The 19,181-nt window shown below is 45.7% G+C and overlaps 1 protein-coding gene across 1 annotated transcript in view; it reads left to right on the top strand.

Moving 5' to 3' along the window:
* LOC146798084 (cytochrome P450 2G1-like) overlaps positions 1–19,181 on the top strand; it is a 624,994-nt gene that overhangs the window by 515,358 nt on the left and 90,455 nt on the right. The window lies entirely within an intron of this gene.

Consider the following 19,181-nt stretch of genomic DNA (forward strand, 5'->3'; position numbering starts at 1 on the left):
TCTTCCTCATTCTATGTCCTCTAGGCAGCGCTTCTAGCTGATTCTCTGGTCCTGTCCGAAATTCCTCATTCTGAGTCCTCTATACAGTGGTACTAGCTGCTACTCTGGTCCCTTCGGTAATGCCTCAATCTAAGCCCTATAGGTACTGCTGCAGCTGTGTCTCTGGTCACAATAGAAATTCTCCATTCTCAGTCCTCAAGGCAGTGCTGCTAGCTTCTTCTCTGGTCCCAGCGGTAATTCCTCATTCTTAGTTCTCTATAAAATGCGGCTAACTGCTTCTCTGGTCCCGTTGGTAATTTATTATGCTAAGTCCTCTAGGCAGTGCTCTAAGCTGATTCTCTGGTCCCAGTTGTATTGCCTCATTCTAAGTCCTCTACATAGTTGTGCTAGCTCCTACTTTGGTCCTGTCTGTAATTCATCATTCCAAGACTTCTAGACAGTGCTGCTAGCTGCTTCTCTGGTCCACGCGGTAATTCCTCATTCTTAGTCACCTAGACATAGCTGCAGCTTCTTCTCTGGTCCCAGTGCTAATTCCTCATGCTTACTCTTTTAAACAGTGCTGCTAGCTGCTTCTCTGGTCCTGTTAGTAATTCCTCATTCTATGTCCTTTAGGCAGTGTTGCTAGCTGCTTCTCTGGTACCAGTGGTTATTCCTCATTCCAAGTCTTCCAGGTAGTAATGCCAGGTGCTACTCTGTGCTACTCTGATCCTGTTGTTAATACCTTGTTCTAAGTCCTCTAGACAGTGCTGCTAGCTGCTTCTCTGGTCCTGTTGGAAATTTCTCTTCTAAGTCCCCCAGACAGTGCTGCTAGCTGCTTCCCTGATCCCAGTAGTAATTCCTCATTCCTACTCCTCTAGGCAGTGCTGCTAGCTGCTACTCGGGTTCAGTCTGTCATTTCTCATTCTAAGTCTTTCAGCGAGTGCTACTGCCTGCTACTCTGGTCCCATCTGTAATTCCTCATTCTAAGTCCTCTACACTGTGGTATAGTTCCTATAGACCTATATATGATCTGCACGTTTAGACAACATAAACTGTGGGATTGGTGTTCAGACTGATTCCAGACATCCCGACCGAGTATGTTCGCCTGTATACCAGCTAGCTCACAGTGCCACTAGAAACCCTTCTTACCAAGGAGAGAATAGTTTTTGGCAACTATCAAACATGAAAACTTTGTCCCATCTGGGATCGTGGAAACAGTACATTACTTTTCACTAAGTCACTTGTGCTCACTTTGTCTCAGAGAGATACACAGACTTAACGGTGGGGTCATTTTTCAATAAGCAATTATTGAACCAGCATCATTCTAGTGTAAAATAGGTGTGCTGAAACAACCATAAGACAGAAACAAACATACATGATTATAAGCACCAGGATGGTAGATTTCTACCATAGTGCTACAATGATGAATACAGGCATGTATAAAAATACATGACAATAAAATACATACTCCTACAATGTGACCCTAACTAGATGTACCATGGTGTACGTAGTATGTATGTGGGTATAAAGCCAAGAATCCCTCTAGGATAAGGTCAACCCCATTACCTGAAGTGAGAGACTGTGCGACCCTGTCTTGGTCTTGAGATGGACACCCCACGAGGGATGTCAGACCACTGCTACCTGGAGTGTCTGCGTGCAGGAACCTCAGCGTCTTGCATCAGTGTGTCAGCATGGAAGTCCTTTTTCTCCTCTTCCTGCCTCAGCAAATATATGGTGTATACATACCCACAGTGGTACCTTCAGGGGTTTTAACTTGCTGTGTCATATGGGACTTAGGATGACGGAAGAAATGACCTTTATACATAGTTATTATGCAGGAGATGGTAGTCCTGCTGAATTTCCAAGAATCCTCATACATAACGGATGACGCTAGTTTTCAGGCAAAACCCCACATCCTGTAAGCAGTACTGTAACTAGCTAAAAGTTCAGTCCCAAGAACCGTTATGTAGTGTAATGGTAGTGGAGAATATTGGTGAAAGGTTAAGTTGCTACCTGAGCCTATATTGGGGTACCTATATGAAACATAACAAGACAGTGCTGCTAGCTGTTTCTCTGATCGTGCCAGAAATGTGTCATTCTAAGCCCTCTAGACAGTACTGCTAGCTGCTACTCTGGTCACAGTGGTAATTCTTCATTCTATGTCCTCTAGACAATGCTGCTAGCTGCTTCTCTGGTCCCATTGGTAGTTCATCATTCTAAGTTCTCAAGGCAGTGCTCTAAGCTGCCTCTTTGGTCCCAATGTTAATCGTCATTCTAAATATTCCAGACAGTGTTGCTAGCGGCTACTCTGGTCCCATTGATAATTCCTCATTCTATGTTCTCTAGACAGTGCTGCTGGCTGAATCTCTGGTCTCATCAGTAATTCCTCATTCTAAGTCCTCTACACCATGCTGCAGCTACTTCTCTGGTCCCAATGGTAATTCCCACATCCTCAGTCCTCTACTAGTGCTGCAGCTGTGTCTCTGTTCCCAGTGGTAATTCCTCATTCTATGTCCTTTAAGCAGTACTGCTAGCTGCTTCTCTGGCCCCAGTGGTAATTCCTCATTCCTACTCCTCTAGACAGTGTCACAGATGCATCTCTGCTCATAAATGTAATTTCTCATTCAAAGTTCCCCTATTCTTAGTCCTATAAACAGTGATGCAGCTGAGTCTCTGTTCATACATCAACTACATTCCAAACGAAACACATATGTAAGACATTGTCATTCACAAAACCAATAGCACTAACTCTAAGAAATGCAAGACTTATTGTATTGCAAATGCTTGTTTTACATTTTTTACAAAGGTAGGAAGACTTCGCGCCCACCCTCCCTGGGCCGATTTCAGCCCTGGGACCCCCATCCCCCAACCCAAAAAATTATAGGGGAGATGGACTCCATGGCCCCTCTCCCGGGCCAATTTCTACCCTGGGGAACCCATCACCTGGGCCCGACCTCTTTCTCCTGGGTACCCTGGAGCTCACCCAGGGTATCCAGTGTGGTAATTTGGGGACCACGGGTGGAGCCTTAATGCACAGGCTATCCATGCCAGCTCCCCACCTCCTGCAAAAAGAAAAATTCATGGAAGGAATGCTGACTAATGTCAAACAATAACCTCCAGTACAGAGATCTGAGCATAAATTCATCATTGGTGTGCTCACCATGCCATTCCTTTTTAGACCCAGCCATATGTAAATCAGTCTGAACCCCGCTCTCCATGGGAACAGTCAGGCCAGGACCTCCCTGGACCAGAAACAAGCATCCTGGGAATGGTTTCGGGTTATCATCCTCTTGCTAGGCAGAGGCTCTCATCTTTGAGGCAACAAATGGTGGCCGTCAGAGCTGGGTACTCCTCCTGCGCCAAAAATCGTTGTAAAAAATCTCAGCATTCGGGTGGACAATGCCCTATCTTTTGAGGAGCATGCCAAGTCTGTGGCAGGGATCTGTTTTGATATACTGCATGGCCTCAGACCCATTATGGGCTTGTTTGACCCCCACAATTGCCAGTTGGTAGTTCAAGCCACGATTTTGGCCAGGCTAGACTACGGCAATAGTCTACTGCTTGGTGCTAATAAATCTGTGATCAACAGGCTCCAGCGCACCATGAACGTGGCAGAACAAACTCTACTCGCATTACCAAACTACAGTCCTGTCTCAGGTGTGCTGAGCCGCCTCCACTGGCTGCCCATTGAGCAGAGAATCCAGTTCAAAGCACTTTGTAGCACACACAAAATACTGGCGTCCTCCGGCCTGGCGATTCTCAGTGACCTATGTCACCATCACATTCCAACCCATGCTCTGCGCTCTGCGGTTCTCCATTTGATGAGGGTGCCGCGATTCCGCAGATGCAGAGCTGGAGGCCGCTCATTTAAGGCACTAGCACCGACTCTTCGGAACTCATTGCCACTCTCTATAAGGAGTATCTCCAATCTCTTGGCCTTTGGAAAGGCAGTAAAGACCTTGCTGTTTCAGTAAGCAGTAGCCTCACCTGCACCCTTTCTCTGATATTTAGCACTGGGGCATCCCTTTGCCGGGTCAGCGATGCACTTTACAAATCCCCTAACATAACATAACATAACATTAGCCAGTCTAGATTGACTCCAGTGGCATGGTGAGCACAGGAACCCTGTCTGGGCATACACCTCTGACTTAGGGCAACAAATGCAAAATTATTAATTGATGGATGTAATGCTGAACAATGTCAAACATTCACCACCAGTACATAGTTCTGGGCCTAAATACATTATTTTTTTGCAACACCATGCCACTCCAGTTTAGACCTAGCCATATGCAAATAGGGCTTGGCCGTGCTCTCCATGGGAAAATTCAAGTCCAAACTGCCAGGCCAGGACCTCCCTGGACCAGAAACTAGCATCCTTGGACCACTTTTAGGGTATCAGCCCTCTTCAGCCAGGCTAACTTGAATCAAGTGGATTGGTGAGCGCAGGACCCACGTCTGGGCATACCCCTCCTACTTAAGGTGACAAATGCAAAAAGAACAATTGATGATCAGAATGCTGAACAATGTCAAACAGTCACCCCCTGTACAGAGATCCGGGCCTAAATTCACCATTCTTTTGCACACCATGCAATTCCAGTTTAGACCTAGAGATATGCACATCAGTCGTGACCCAGCTCCCCCTGGAAAGAGTCCAGCCTGAACTGCCAGGCCAGGTCCCTTTTGTACGGAAGCTAGCATCCTGGAAATGGTTTCAGGGGATCACCCCACATCAGCCAGGCCACCTTAACTCCAGTGGCATAGTGAGCACAGGACCTACGTCTGGGCTTACCCTCCGCACTTAAAGCAACAAATGCAAAAAGAAAACTTGATGGACAGAATGCTGAACAATTACAAACATTCATCACCATGACAGAGATTTGGGCCTAAATCCATCTGTTTTTTTTGCACACCATGCCATTATAGTTTAAACCCATCCATATGTAAATCAGTCTTGACCCTGCTCCCCATGGGAACAGTCCGGCCCGAACTGCCAAGCCAGGCCCTTCCTGGACTGGAAACAAACATCCTGGGACCGGTTTCAGGCTATCACCACTCATCAGCCATGCAATCTTCTTCAGTTATTGTTATTTTGTTTATTAGCATGTGAAAAAACATAAAGCAAAGAGGGACTACAGTTGCAAATGTCCACCTGAGGTTTGAAATACATGTTGGAATCATACATGCAGTGCACATTGCAGAAATGACACAGTAGCAAAAACAAGCCCCACTGTCTCTATAGAGCTAGATAAATCATCACAACATGGTAACTAAATGGAAATCATACCAGCGAATCCTGCAAGTCAGCATCTTGGATGAACACAGCAATCCCACATAACAGACAACCCCCCTAAATTTTGCAACTTAGAAGGTAAGTGTTATAGCCCAATACTGTCCTGTGTGGTGTGGAGTTCTGACTCTGTCATAGCAGGCGAGGGTAACGCGGTGTCTAGTTGACACATGAAATAGAGAAATGGCTCCCATATGTCTTTGGGACGGGACCATAGAGGCATCAACTCCCAGTAGCTTGACAATTGCTCCTGGCAGTTTGTTACATCCTGTAACCACGTCTTGTGCAAGGGTCCAGGTTTTTGTCCCTAGTGCCACATGCCTCTTAGCAAGCAGGAGCAGCATGGCAATTAGGTGATTGATTGATTGATTGAAGTGGAATTTATAATGCGCTACTTTGCCCGAAGGCGTCAAGGCGCAACTGATGGAAAGCAATCAGCCAGATCCAAGATAAGGAAAGAAGGAAGCATTAAGGATAAGGTGCAGGTGGGATGTGGGTATGTCCATGACATAACCAAGCAGACTGACCTGTGGGGAAAACGGGAGTTTATGTCAAGCAATGGCATGTATACTGTTGAAGATATCTTTCAAGATTGTTGCCAGTTTTAGACAGAACCACACCACACATGGTCTTGTTTGAACCCTGCTTTGAACTCTGCTGGCCTGAGAGAGGGACACGCGACACGCTACCGCTGCCTGCTACTGACACGGCAACCTGAGGAGAAGGAGAAGTCCTAGCGGCGCGCTCGCCGCTGACGGAATTGCACGCGGCAAGATGGCGCTTAAGATCCGGTGAGGGCTCCAAAGCCCGGGACAAGGGCGAGCCCATTTGCTCCCGTCCGCGGCTGGACGAGGCAGGGCAGGGCCACCCCCTTCGGCTGTGTGGAAGCCGACAAACTTGGTAAGAGAAATCTATGTTGCATTAGGTTACAGTACAATTAATCCATGGGTAAAAGGAAATTACCACTGTAAGGGGGTAAAATGCCCACAAAGAGCGCACCGATAACAAAGTACTTGAAAAACGCCGTAGGCCTTATTAATAGTGAAATCGTGCATGTAGAGGAGCAAATAGCAGCAACAAAAACAGCACTTGACGCTGCATTAAGGGAGAATGTATCAGAAGGTGGGACTGAACCTTGAGCCCTGGAGTGCAATATGAGTGGAAAGGGCAAGGAGTCAGAAATACTTATGATAAACAACACTAATATCATAAATGCCCATGGATCTTCTAACCCTTGTGTCTTAAACTCATCTCTGGAGATTTCAGTGTTAACTAATGATACATCCCCGGTATCCCCACCGGCCAAAAAAACAGAAACAACCGGTCTTAATTACCAACAGCCCAGTGGAGAGGCAGTCAACTAAGCCCACATCAAAGACTAAACCAAAACCCAGACAAAAAGAGGAAGGATTTAACCTTGGCATGAATAAAGGGGAACGTAATTCTACAAACCACAAGATCTTGAGATTTTATTTAAGAAACTGGATAGTATTGAAAGATACTTAGGGCCATATGTAGGAAGCCCAATACCGGTCGGTAACGGCCGATTTTCGGTAAATATACCGTTACCGACCGGTATTTCGGCTTTTGCTATGTAGGGGGATCATTTCTGGATTCGGTAATTTACCGAATCGGTAAAATTACCAAATCAGTAATTTTACCGAATCGGTAAATACCGAATCCAGAAATGAGATGTAGGGGGAGTGTGTCGTGGGTGTGGGGATTCGTTATTTACCACCAACTGAAAGTTGGTGGTAAATGACGAATAGGTGTAAAAATGCATTTTTGTGCACTGTGAAGTGTGCAATGTGGCTGACATACATGCCCTTAGGGTATGTATGTGCGCCACATGTGCACACATGGACGATTCAGGGGTGCAACAGGGTGTCAATGTGACACCCTGCCACCCATGATACTGCCTCCCCCATTACCGATTCGGTATTCACCGATTCGGTAATGGCAACTGGCTTCCCATTCATTCCTATGGGCCTCCAGGCCCATAGGAATGAATGGGAAGCCAGTTGCCATTACCGAATCGGTAAATACCGACTCTAAAATACCGACACTTACCGATTCGGTATTTTTTTACCTACATTACATTTACTGATTCATAAATACCGAATCGGTAAAATTCGGTATTTAAGAATCGGTAAATGTAATTTACCTACATATGGCCCTTAATGTCTGAAATCAAGCTGTTGCACAAAGATATGGCATTTTTAACTGAAATGGTCATCAAAACACTACCTCCCAATTCCACAAGTAAGACAACTTGCCTCACTTTGTCAGCTCAAAACATAACAGAGAGTGTAAAAAGAAAAACAGATCCTGTCACCATAATCGGTGCAGTTACACAGAGAGAGACACTCGACATTGCAACTGCATCGAAGGATGCCCTGACTATACAACAAACACCAGGTCTAAGATTAGACAAAGATGATACTCCCCACCCTGCAAGAGCCTTTAAAACTCTGCCAACAATCAGGAGGATTAGATCAGTTGAAGAAGAAAATAACACCAAAGGGACACTGAATATCCCGCCTCAGGCAACTCCTTACGTCATCATTTTAAATAATATCCCGAAACTAGCTGCAAATCACAGCGAAACGTATGAGTCATTGAAGAACCAGGTGGTTCATTGGATTTCTGTTAACAATAATGTTGGGGTGCATATTCTACATCAGGATATTATCATGTTAAAGAGAGTAAACTGGGTGGGTAAATCTAGAAAGTCATGCCATGGAGACTGTGTAGTGGTAGATGTTCTAAATAGTAAACTGGTGGTTGATTTGCTGAATATCTTCTTGAATGATGATAAAGGATACTATTCTAATAACATTGACCACATAACGGCCGTCCCATTTTTTTTTTTATACAGACCTAATTATGGCAATAATAACACAAATACGAGTTATAATCCTATGTTAAACGTGCCTTTGCATAACAGGTATTTACCATTGAGAAGATGCAGTGAAATAGATTGACACAGAAGGGACAGGGCTGACTACGTGTTCCCGAATATGGTCCCTATTTTAAACCATAGGCTCCCTGTTGTTGATTTAAGAATACAAATTGAGGAAAACGGAATAGAAGAGCATTTGTATAGTACTGCCCACTAAATCAATTTAATTATTAAGTGAATCAAAAGTTGGTCGCACTCTGCTCGTCACACCAGCAAGTTGCCCCAAGGAACTGTGGTCAATGTAGTGGCGACGGCGAGTACGCCTATGCCACAGTGTATGTAGAAAAGTATGTGTCGCATTAGCCATCCCTGGACACGTGTTTCGAGGTAGTTGCCTCTCGTCAGCAGGGAGCAGGTCAGTGTAAAGGGGTGCCGCGTGGACTGCCAAAATGTAATTAAAACAGGTAAAGTACCTCTCATGGCGCGCAGGTGCAGGTCCAAGGCTCGTCAGCCCGTTGGCTCAAGGGAGCCGTAATAAATGAATCAAAAGTTGGTCGCACTCTGCTCGTCACACCAGCAAGTTGCCCCAAGGAACTGTGGTCAATGTAGTGGCGACGGCGAGTACGCCTATGCCACAGTGTATGTAGAAAAGTATGTGTCGCATTAGCCATCCCTGGACACGTGTTTCGAGGTAGTTGCCTCTCGTCAGCAGGGAGCAGGTCAGTGTAAAGGGGTGCCGCGTGGACTGCCAAAATGTAATTAAAACAGGTAAAGTACCTCTCATGGCGCGCAGGTGCAGGTCCAAGGCTCGTCAGCCCGTTGGCTCAAGGGAGCCGTAATAAACTAATCAAAAGTTGGTCGCACTCTGCTCGTCACACCAGCAAGTTGCCCCAAGGAACTGTGGTCAATGTAGTGGCGACGGCGAGTACGCCTATGCCACAGTGTATGTAGAAAAGTATGTGTCACATTAGCCATCCCTGGACATGTGTTTCGAGGTAGTTGCCTCTCGTCAGCAGGGAGCAGGTCAGTGTAAAGGGGTGCCGCGTGGACTGCCAAAATGTAATTAAAACAGGTAAAGTACCTCTCATGGCGCGCAGGTGCAGGTCCAAGGCTCGTCAGCCCGTTGGCTCAAGGGAGCCGTAATAAATGAATCAAAAGTTGGTCGCACTCTGCTCGTCACACCAGCGACGCCTATGCCACAGTGTATGTAGAAAAGTATGTGTCGCATTAGCCATCCCTGGACACGTGTTTCGAGGTAGTTCCCTCTCGTCAGCAGGGAGCAGGTCAGTGTAAAGGGGTGCCGCGTGGACTGCCAAAATGTAATTAAAACAGGTAAAGTACCTCTCATGGCGCGCAGGTCCAGGTCCAAGGCTCGTCAGCCCGTTGGCTCAAGGGAGCCGTAATAAATGAATCAAAAGTTGGTCGCACTCTGCTCGTCACACCAGCGACGCCTATGCCACAGTGTATGTAGAAAAGTATGTGTCGCATTAGCCATCCCTGGACACGTGTTTCGAGGTAGTTGCCTCTCGTCAGCAGGGAGCAGGTCAGTGTAAAGGGGTGCCGCGTGGACTGCCAAAATGTAATTAAAACAGGTAAATTACCTCTCATGGCGCGCAGGTGCAGGTCCAAGGCTCGTCAGCCCGTTGGCTCAAGGGAGCCGTAATAAATGAATCAAAAGTTGGTCGCACTCTGCTCGTCACACCAGCAAGTTGCCCCAAAGAACTGTGGTCAATGTAGTGGCGACGGCGAGTACGCCTATGCCACAGTGTATGTAGAAAAGTATGTGTCGCATTAGCCATCCCTGGACACGTGTTTCGAGGTAGTTGCCTCTCGTCAGCAGGAAGCAGGTCAGTGTACAGGGGTGCCGCGTGGACTGCCAAAATGTAATTAAAACAGGTAAAGTACCTCTCATGGCGCGCAGGTGCAGGTCCAAGGCTCGTCAGCCCGTTGGCTCAAGGGAGCCGTAATAAATGAATCAAAAGTTGGTCGCACTCTGCTCGTCACACCAGCAAGTTGCCCCAAGGAACTGTGGTCAATGTAGTGGCGACGGCGAGTACGCCTATGCCACAGTGTATGTAGAAAAGTATGTGTCGCATTAGCCATCCCTGGACACGTGTTTCGAGGTAGTTGCCTCTCGTCAGCAGGGAGCAGGTCAGTGTAAAGGGGTGCCGCGTGGACTGCCAAAATGTAATTAAAACAGGTAAAGTACCTCTCATGGCGCGCAGGTGCAGGTCCAAGGCTCGTCAGCCCGTTGGCTCAAGGGAGCCGTAATAAATGAATCAAAAGTTGGTCGCACTCTGCTCGTCACACCAGCAAGTTGCCCCAAGGAACTGTGGTCAATGTAGTGGCGACGGCGAGTACGCCTATGCCACAGTGTATGTAGAAAAGTATGTGTCGCATTAGCCATCCCTGGACACGTGTTTCGAGGTAGTTGCCTCTCGTCAGCAGGAAGCAGGTCAGTGTAAAGGGGTGCCGCGTGGACTGCCAAAATGTAATTAAAACAGGTAAAGTACCTCTCATGGCGCGCAGGTGCAGGTCCAAGGCTCGTCAGCCCGTTGGCTCAAGGGAGCCGTAATAAATGAATCAAAAGTTGGTCGCACTCTGCTCGTCACACCAGCAAGTTGCCGTCGCCACTACATTTACCACAGTCCTTTGGGGCAACTTGCTGGTGTGACGAGCAGTGTGCGACCAACTTTTGCACAATTTATTACGGCTCCCTTGAGCCAACGGGCTGACGAGCCTTGGATCTGCACCTGCGTGCCATGAGAGGTACTTGACCTGTTTTTAATTACATTTTGGCAGTCCACACGGCACCCCTTTACACTGACCTGCTCCCTGCTGACGAGAGGCAACTACCTCGAAACACGTGTCCAGGGATGGCTAACGCAACACATACTGTTCTTTTTACACATCGTGGCATAGGCGTACCCGCCGTCGCCACTACATTTACCACAGTCCTTTGGGGCAACTTGCTGGTGTGACGAGCAGTGTGCGACCAACTTTTGCACAATCAATTTAATTATTAACCTGGAAAATGGTAATCCTACTGCACTTTCCAACAAAGAGGCTCTGGATAAGACTAGTACTGGTAAAAATGAACACCCACTTACCAGTAACTTGACGATAGATGGCCCCTCCTTATACCCCAGTGAGTTTTTAAATATCATGACGTGGAACGTCGCTGGGATCAAAAATAAGATTAGGGATGAGGATTGGCTGAAAACGTTAGATGGGTGTGCGGTCGCATTAATCCAAGAAATGTGGAGTACTGAGCCTTTTTTTGCAAATTGATATCAAACCATTTGTACAAATGCTAGCCGCTCAATGATCGGCAGAGCAAAAGGTGACTTAGCTACATTAATCGCAGTCACCTCACCCTTGATTTTAAGGAATATGTGTGTTTTATCACAATATTATCAGCTTTTGCATTTTTATTCTAAAGGAAAACAGGCCATTGTTGTAATAAACTTTTACAATAATATTTTTGATAATACTAAGAGTAAGGTTATCAAATTATTAGAAAATGATTTGGATAATTTTTTGAAGGGACTTGAAGGGGATTATATTTTAGTTTGGGCAGGTGATTTTAACTGTGTTAAGAGAGCCTATGAAGCTGGAGAACCCTGTGGGTATTGTGACTAAGCCTGGGTGTAGTGGGCGTAGTGGGGCTATGTGGAGCAGCGCGTAGTGTGGCAAAATCTACGCACACTCGCGCGCTCCGCGTAGCCCCACCACGCGCTGCCTGCCTCCCGCCCGCCCTAATTTTAAAATGATTAAAAGAAGGTTTAAAGTAAATATAAAACTCTTACCTTCTGCGCGGTGTCCCGGGGCTCCCTCTTCTTGCTGATGGTAACTTCTTCATGCAAATGCGCATGCGCGGACGCCCGCGCATGCGCATTTCTCGCGATTAATCATTTTCATACTTGGGGATGCTTTTTAACAGGAATGGGTCATGGAACACACATATTGAATCATGCAATTTGACATTCCTAAGAATCACAGAGAGTATTTTTAGATTCTCCGCGAAACTTGAAAACAAACCTATCCGAGAAATCCTAGCCCTGTATCGGAGTAAATGTGTTTCAGGGTCTGTTATGGGGCTGCGATTTGGGAGAGATAACATCGCCTCCACACAAACTCAAGAAAACAATTTTCTTAAAAGATTGTTGGCAGTCCCTAGAGCAACAGAATTGTCGGTCCCATACCTAAGCGATACGATAAATATGGCTGGCCTGACTTTCTGGCGAGGGATATGGGCTAAAGAAGAAACTAAATTTACTAAAGATATAATAATGGATCGCTTAACTCTTGACCTTAGCAGGAAAATACCATGGTTAGAGCACATCTTCAATTTCCTAACATGTTGTAAAGTTGACATTGGCAAAAGGAATCCTACATTAATTCAAGAGCTCAGTAAAAGCGACCTGAAGCTAAGATATCTAAATGTCATGGAAAGTGAAAGAGAAAGGGCTGCTACCAAAAAAACACAGTGTTGTCTCCTACTTTGAACGCCCGCTCATGTCGACCCTACAGCCATATCGTGTGCTGGTAAGAAATACCTAACATAGATTGTATCTAGCCAGGCTAAGGATGGGTACATTACACTTTTTAGTGGTATTACCAAAAATGGAAAAGTGGCGTCACAAATCACGAAACTGCCTGTGTGATGGAAAAACTCATCAATCCACGCTGCATTTTATTCTGTTTTGTAGTTTTTATAGGGACATCCGGAAACTAATTTTAAAGCCCCTTTTTTATCAGATATGCTTTTTAATTATAAACAAGCTTTTAACTTCATTTTTAGTTTGGGAAATTTGAAAATTATAAACTCTCTGATCCGATATGTGCTACTTGCAATTAGAGAAAAAAGGATTACACATACCTGGATGTATTGTTATATGAAAATATGGTTGAAAACTGTTAGTCCCTTCAATTTAGTATTTATCCTGACAAGACAAGGCACCTGCATTTTATGTAATTTCAGGCACTTATGATCATTTGCACATCAAAATCTTATACCTGTTGTGCAAAAATTCAGACAAATTCCCAATCTCCCACATTGCCTCGAGAAATGTATAAAGACAAGATGAGTGCACCCTATGTACCCTTTATGCACTAATAAGAACCAGCACTTTAAACCAGAATGAATCATTTTATTGCATAGCTGTTAGTGTCAAATGTGATTTGTCTTCAATCCTCTATGGCTGTTTTATATTAGTATTGTGTATTTTATATATTATATATTATATATGCATTAGTATCCTGTTTTGTTATTTTCTAGTCTGTATAAATATAAACTGTTATTTCTAATAATTTTAATTATGATGTATTGCAGAAATGTTTTGCTCGAATATGCTTTTATGGAGGTTTTTACTTGCACCGAACAAAACTGAATTTGAATTTTGAATATAATCAGCACATGTGAATCCACACCACAGACACCCTGGGTAGGAAAAAAACTGAATTATAATAACTGGAGTGGAGCACGGTATAGCCTATGCAGGAATTTGAGTCTAAGCCTATAATTGGGGGGAGAGGTGTTCCAGCTGTCCGCAAACTAAACTCCTACTCCGGATGAAGTCCAAATCCGCATCCCAGGCTGCTTGGGCACCTGGAACAGTGATCGGAGCAGTGGTCTGCATGCGGTTATATAAACGAGTGATAAACTTGTGCAGGGAGGATAATGTGTGAATGAGCTTTTGCGCTGTCAGAGGGGGTGGAGGAGAGGGGAACATGTCATGCATAGTGCCACAGGCTGTTTTGAGCTAATAATACAGTAGAGTGTTTACAGGGGTAGAGTTAGAGTCTGCATCAAAAAAGTAATGAAGTTACCCTCATGATATAGCTCTGAGAAAAAGTCTGAAGTTGTCTCACTCACCCCCGGCGCAGCACCGCACAGCTTGGAGTGGCGGAAATAGGGAATTATATGCAAGGAAGTCAGATGGGGCTTTAAAATATGCCAAACCTGAATGTTTTTCCGCAGCTCATCAGAGGCCCAGCACCCCCAAGCCACTGCGCCCACTTCAGCTCTTGATGCTTTATATGATGTATATAGTGCAGTTTTCAAGGGCCTAGTAATGGCTCAGTGAGGTTAGAATGGAGTTGGGTGGAGCCAATAGTGTAGAAACTGCAACTGAGAACACAGGGCATACAACTTCATATCAGGTGCTCCCAAGCCCCCCCTGCACAAGAGGCACAGTAAGGGGATCCCAAGATGTGCAAGGCTTTTTATTAACCCATATGAGCGTAATAAGGCTGGATTTAAGATGCTGCAAAAATTGTGCGGTAAGCGGAAGGGGAACATTTATTAATAGTTATAAAAATTTGGCGAGGACTATCATCTTGGCTATTGCAATGTGATCTGTTAGGTAAAAAGTTATGTTGGACCAAACCATTAGTCTGTCCTCCAACCACTTCACCACATGTCTGTAATTGCCATGACATAGTTCTACTGGATCACAGCTTAGCCATATGCCAAGATATCAAATCGGCTCAGAAACCCACATGAGGGGGTACCTCATAGGGAAGAGCACCGTCCCATCATGGGGGGGGCAGTAACGGGGGATGTCTCCAGGGATGAAGGGTGGAGGGTGATCCAAGATGGAGGCCAGAGCAGACGTGTCGACCTGAGCTCTGGCTTTCACCCAGTGAAATCTGTCACTATCCTGTGCTCCCGCAGCCATCCCAGAGATTTCCCCTGCATTCCTGGATGCTATTGAGCCACCTTTATTCCACTGGCTGGCATGGGAATCTTTCCCGTGGCGTGGAGGGGCAGCAGTCGGGCAAAGCTGTGGTGTTTTTTCTGGTCATGACAGCACACTCAAAAGTCTCAGAAGTCCCGGAAGGAGCAGGCGAGTGCCGACGTCTATGCGGGCACCGGATAGCCTGCTGGCAAAGTGCTGAGCTGGGTGGGGCTTCCTGGCCCAATCGCCCAGGGGTCTTAGAGCAAGGGAAAGTTAGTGGGTCTAGCGGGTCCATGATTACTGGGCATGACCCAACCAGTCCTTTGCAGCCTAGGTGGTGTGGGTTGACACCCACTGGTCGACCCTGTGGTGAAAGTCCAAGTTGTGGAGGCTCCTGTAGAGGACCCGGAAGCCATGGCCAAGCAAGCCTGGATTGCCTGCTGCTGGGACATTTGGCAGAGCAAACCTACCAGACCCTGCCGGTCGCCTCGAGGCCTGAATGCGGTGTTGGTGCACTGGACCTGCTGGGGGCTCACTGTGGGTGCTTGAGCCCGGCGGGAGACTTGACTTCATGGCAGGAATCTGCCTATCCTGAACGTCCTCCCCCTTCCCACTGATGGAGCCCAGCAGGAGCTCATGATCATCCCGGGGATCCAGCATGCTGCCTCCGCCCACCACCAACCGGCCTTCTACATACCCCTACATCCATCATCACCTCTGGGATCCCTCCAGGCCCAAGACCACCGGCCGTGAGTGCAACAGCACCTGAAGGCATGGCTGAACGACAGCAAGAAGTTCATGCTCTGTAAATATGTACTATATAATTATCCAACCCTAATTGCGTCTTAAAATTTAATCTTGAGTGAATTTGCATCTTGTGTATATGTAACTCTAACCACTAGTATCTGTAGTAGACTTTTGTACTTACAACAATTTGCATGTGAATTTAAAGTTGATCTGTTTGTATCTTTCCTTGAGTGAATTTACAACTTGTATATATGTAACTCTAACCACTAGTATCTGTAGTAGACTTTTGTACTTACTACCATTTTTGGGGGACTTTCAAATTGTTCTGTTCGTATCTTCTATGTAACTTATGTACTCTGAAGTTCTTAAGTGATGTAACTGGTCCTTTTGTAAAGTGCTCTGACACCTTTTGGTAAAGTTTGCGCTATATAAAATCACATTAAATAAAATAAATAAAAATAAAAATAAATCAGCAAGGGGAAATAAAACAGACTTTGTCCAATCAATATTTATACCTGAATACCTGCCAAAGCGTAACACATGAGGGGATCTAGGTTCTCTAGCAAGTCCTGCATATAAAGTGTAATGTCATCGGCATACATCAATACAATCAGACCCCTGGTGGTGAAGCCAATGTCCCTATTCACATTTTACTGTCAGAGCCATGCTGTCAATAGCTCCATTGCCATTGCAAAAAGGAGCAGCACCAGCAGGCAGCCTTGGTTTGTGCTTCGAATGATAGGACATGGTTCCAATATTAAGCCATCTAGCCAAACCCTAGCCGTGGGTAGAGTATACAGAAAATGTATCTGCTTAACAAATTGTGGACTTAAGCTGAGGCTCCTCAACAGTGGAAAAAGAGAGGTTCATTCTAAGGAATCAAATGCCTCAGTGGCATCTAAATGGGCTGCAGTGGTCGAGATCTTGGGGTCTAAGTGATGCATAAATGCAAAGATGGTTCGCAGATTGTGTGCAGTGCAATGGCCAAGTACAAACCCGACTGATCAGGCCACACAATTAAAGGCAGGAGTGTCTGTAAGTGGTTAGCTAATAACTTGGCATAGATCTTATTACCAAAATTGATTAAAGACAGCAGCGTGTAAGAGTAAAACAGAGATTAGGCTGTTTTTCAGGTTTCAAGAGCATAACTATGATGCCTCTCTTTATGAGGGAGGAAGAGATCCACCTGTCTAGGGATTTCTGAAACATTGCCAGGAGATGTGGGGCCGGCAGGAATGCAAATTCTTTCTTAAATACTGAGGTCTAGCCATCCAAGCCAGGAGTTTTGTCTTCCAGAAAAGAACCAATATTGTGCACTATTTCTTCCATGGTGATGGGTAAATCCAAGTATGCCCGGTGACCCAGAGTAGCTGTACGGAATCAGGATAGGTAGTGAGCTAATCTAATCCCAGCACCAGTGTGCCCCTGTATAAAAGGGTGTAAAAATAACTAATTTTTTTAAGTTAATCTGATGAGGAGGATTTGACGGGGTTGGACTGCACGTACAGCAGTTCAGACACAAAGTTGAGTTGTGTCGTCTACGGAGCATTCCTGTGAGTGTCTCTCCCGGATGGTCTCCCTCTCCATACGATTGGACTTGTGTGCTGCAGCACAAATCGTGGACCTCCCTATCCACCTCCTCCCTTTAGTCTAACAGTACCTCCCTCATATGAGCCAGTGTAGTGGGTTCATTAGTATGAAAATACTCCGACTCCCACCAGCTCAAGTCTGTCTCATGCTGGGTTAATAGGCCACGTTTAACCCTTAAGATCCCAGATTGTTGGGGAAAACAGACACTACTGCAGACCACTGTAAAGGCCTCCCAGAGTAGAGGGTGAGTCCACAGCTCGCATCGTTAGCAAAAACATTCACAATGGCTTCTCTGATTTCTTCCCAGAACACCGCGTCACAGAGTGAATCAGGAGGCAAGCACCAGGGAAATGTGCGGGGTGGCGCCCAAGAAGTCATATCTGCAACAGAACAGGGGTGTTGTTATACATGGTGTGAGGTAGGTGAGCCACCCTAGTGGTCCACGTCTGGACATCTCTAGATGTTAATCAAAAATAAATCCTGGACCAGTTATCTAGAATAATTGTTTTGAGTGTCTGTGCTGCATTAAGGTGTGGGTCCCTGGAGGTGCAGAAGAAGTTGAGCATGTCATCAAGGGCAACATTGAAATCCCCATGTAGTGGTAGTCATGCTAGCAATAGACTGAGGATTAGGAGCTTAATGAGTCACTTCAATGTGACATGTACGTTTTGGGCAAATGAACGAGGGTTGGTGTCCTGTGACTGGGTCCCCAACACAGACATAGCGCACCTCTAAAACAAACAGAGTAAATAAACAACCTCCTTCTTCGCCTTGCCCACTTCTGCTCAGAAACTCGGTTGAGAATTCCCATGCTGCAGCCCTCCCTCCTGACACAACCCCAACATAGTAATTAGAGTAGGAAAAACCCCTGGTGGCTGAGCAATACATTTTAAGGGCAGCATACCTACAAAGCAAAAGTGGAATACAGGGAGATTACATAGTTAAGCACATTTAACCAGGGCACTCTGGACGAAGCACCATTATTGGTGAGGAATCGTTCCAAAACCTGACGGGAGCAGGATTGGTGCCCCCAACTAGATATAACCAATGAACAATATAATGACAACATAATGAAAAACATCAGTCATTGTCACTTAATACGTTTCCGTCACCTGGGTTTGAGAAGGCGTGAGGGAAGCGTCGACCTCTGTAACCTGTTTGGCAAATTTCGGTTCATGTTTGGCATCTTGAAAAAAGTGTTATTTGCCCTCCCAAATGACTTTCAATTTGGTGGGATATATTATCATTTCATAAGGGATTTCCGCCTTCTGAGGAATGCATTTAGCAGGCAGAAATTTGTGGTGGGCAGCTTGTACCAACAATGTGAAGTAGGAAAAAAAATACAGGTTGGACCCTTGGTATTGAATAGAACCATCATCCCGTGCAAGTCGCAGGACAACATCAAGATTCTGGTAGTTTAAGAGGTGCTCCACAATGGGACGGGCTGGGGCACCAGGAAGCATTCTGGGTCCAAGCGAGTGATATGTGCATTTCACAATAAAGATGCTTGACAAGCCATCTCCGTACAAATCACGTAACATGTTATCGACATAGACTTCCATTTTAGTGTTGTTTGTGGATTTGGGATTGACCGTATTTCAGAGATTGTTCCACATGGAACATGCCTCAACATCCTCATCTTTAGCCTTCATAACTTCCAGTACTTTGTCCATCTTCAGAAGTTTCTGACTTGATTCGGCCTGTGCATCATCTGCATCTGAAACACAATGCTTCAAATGGTCGAACCGCTCTCATGTTTGTTGACCCTCTGTTTAACTTGATCAAGTCAGCTTCTGAGAATATCCAACTTTGTGTCAATTGCCTTCAGGCTGGAGCTCACCTCCACCAGGAGATCTTTGATATTGATGTCTTGTGGTGGATCCTCCGCTGGGCTCTCGAGTAATTCTCAGAGCCTGACCCCAACACTCCCTGCCTGATGAGGTGCCTATCATCAAATTGAAGCTTTAAATACTTAGCGTCATGATTCCCCGTA

The sequence above is a fragment of the Triturus cristatus genome, chromosome 9 (genome assembly GCF_964204655.1).
Source record: "Triturus cristatus chromosome 9, aTriCri1.1, whole genome shotgun sequence".
NCBI lineage: Eukaryota > Metazoa > Chordata > Amphibia > Caudata > Salamandridae > Triturus > Triturus cristatus.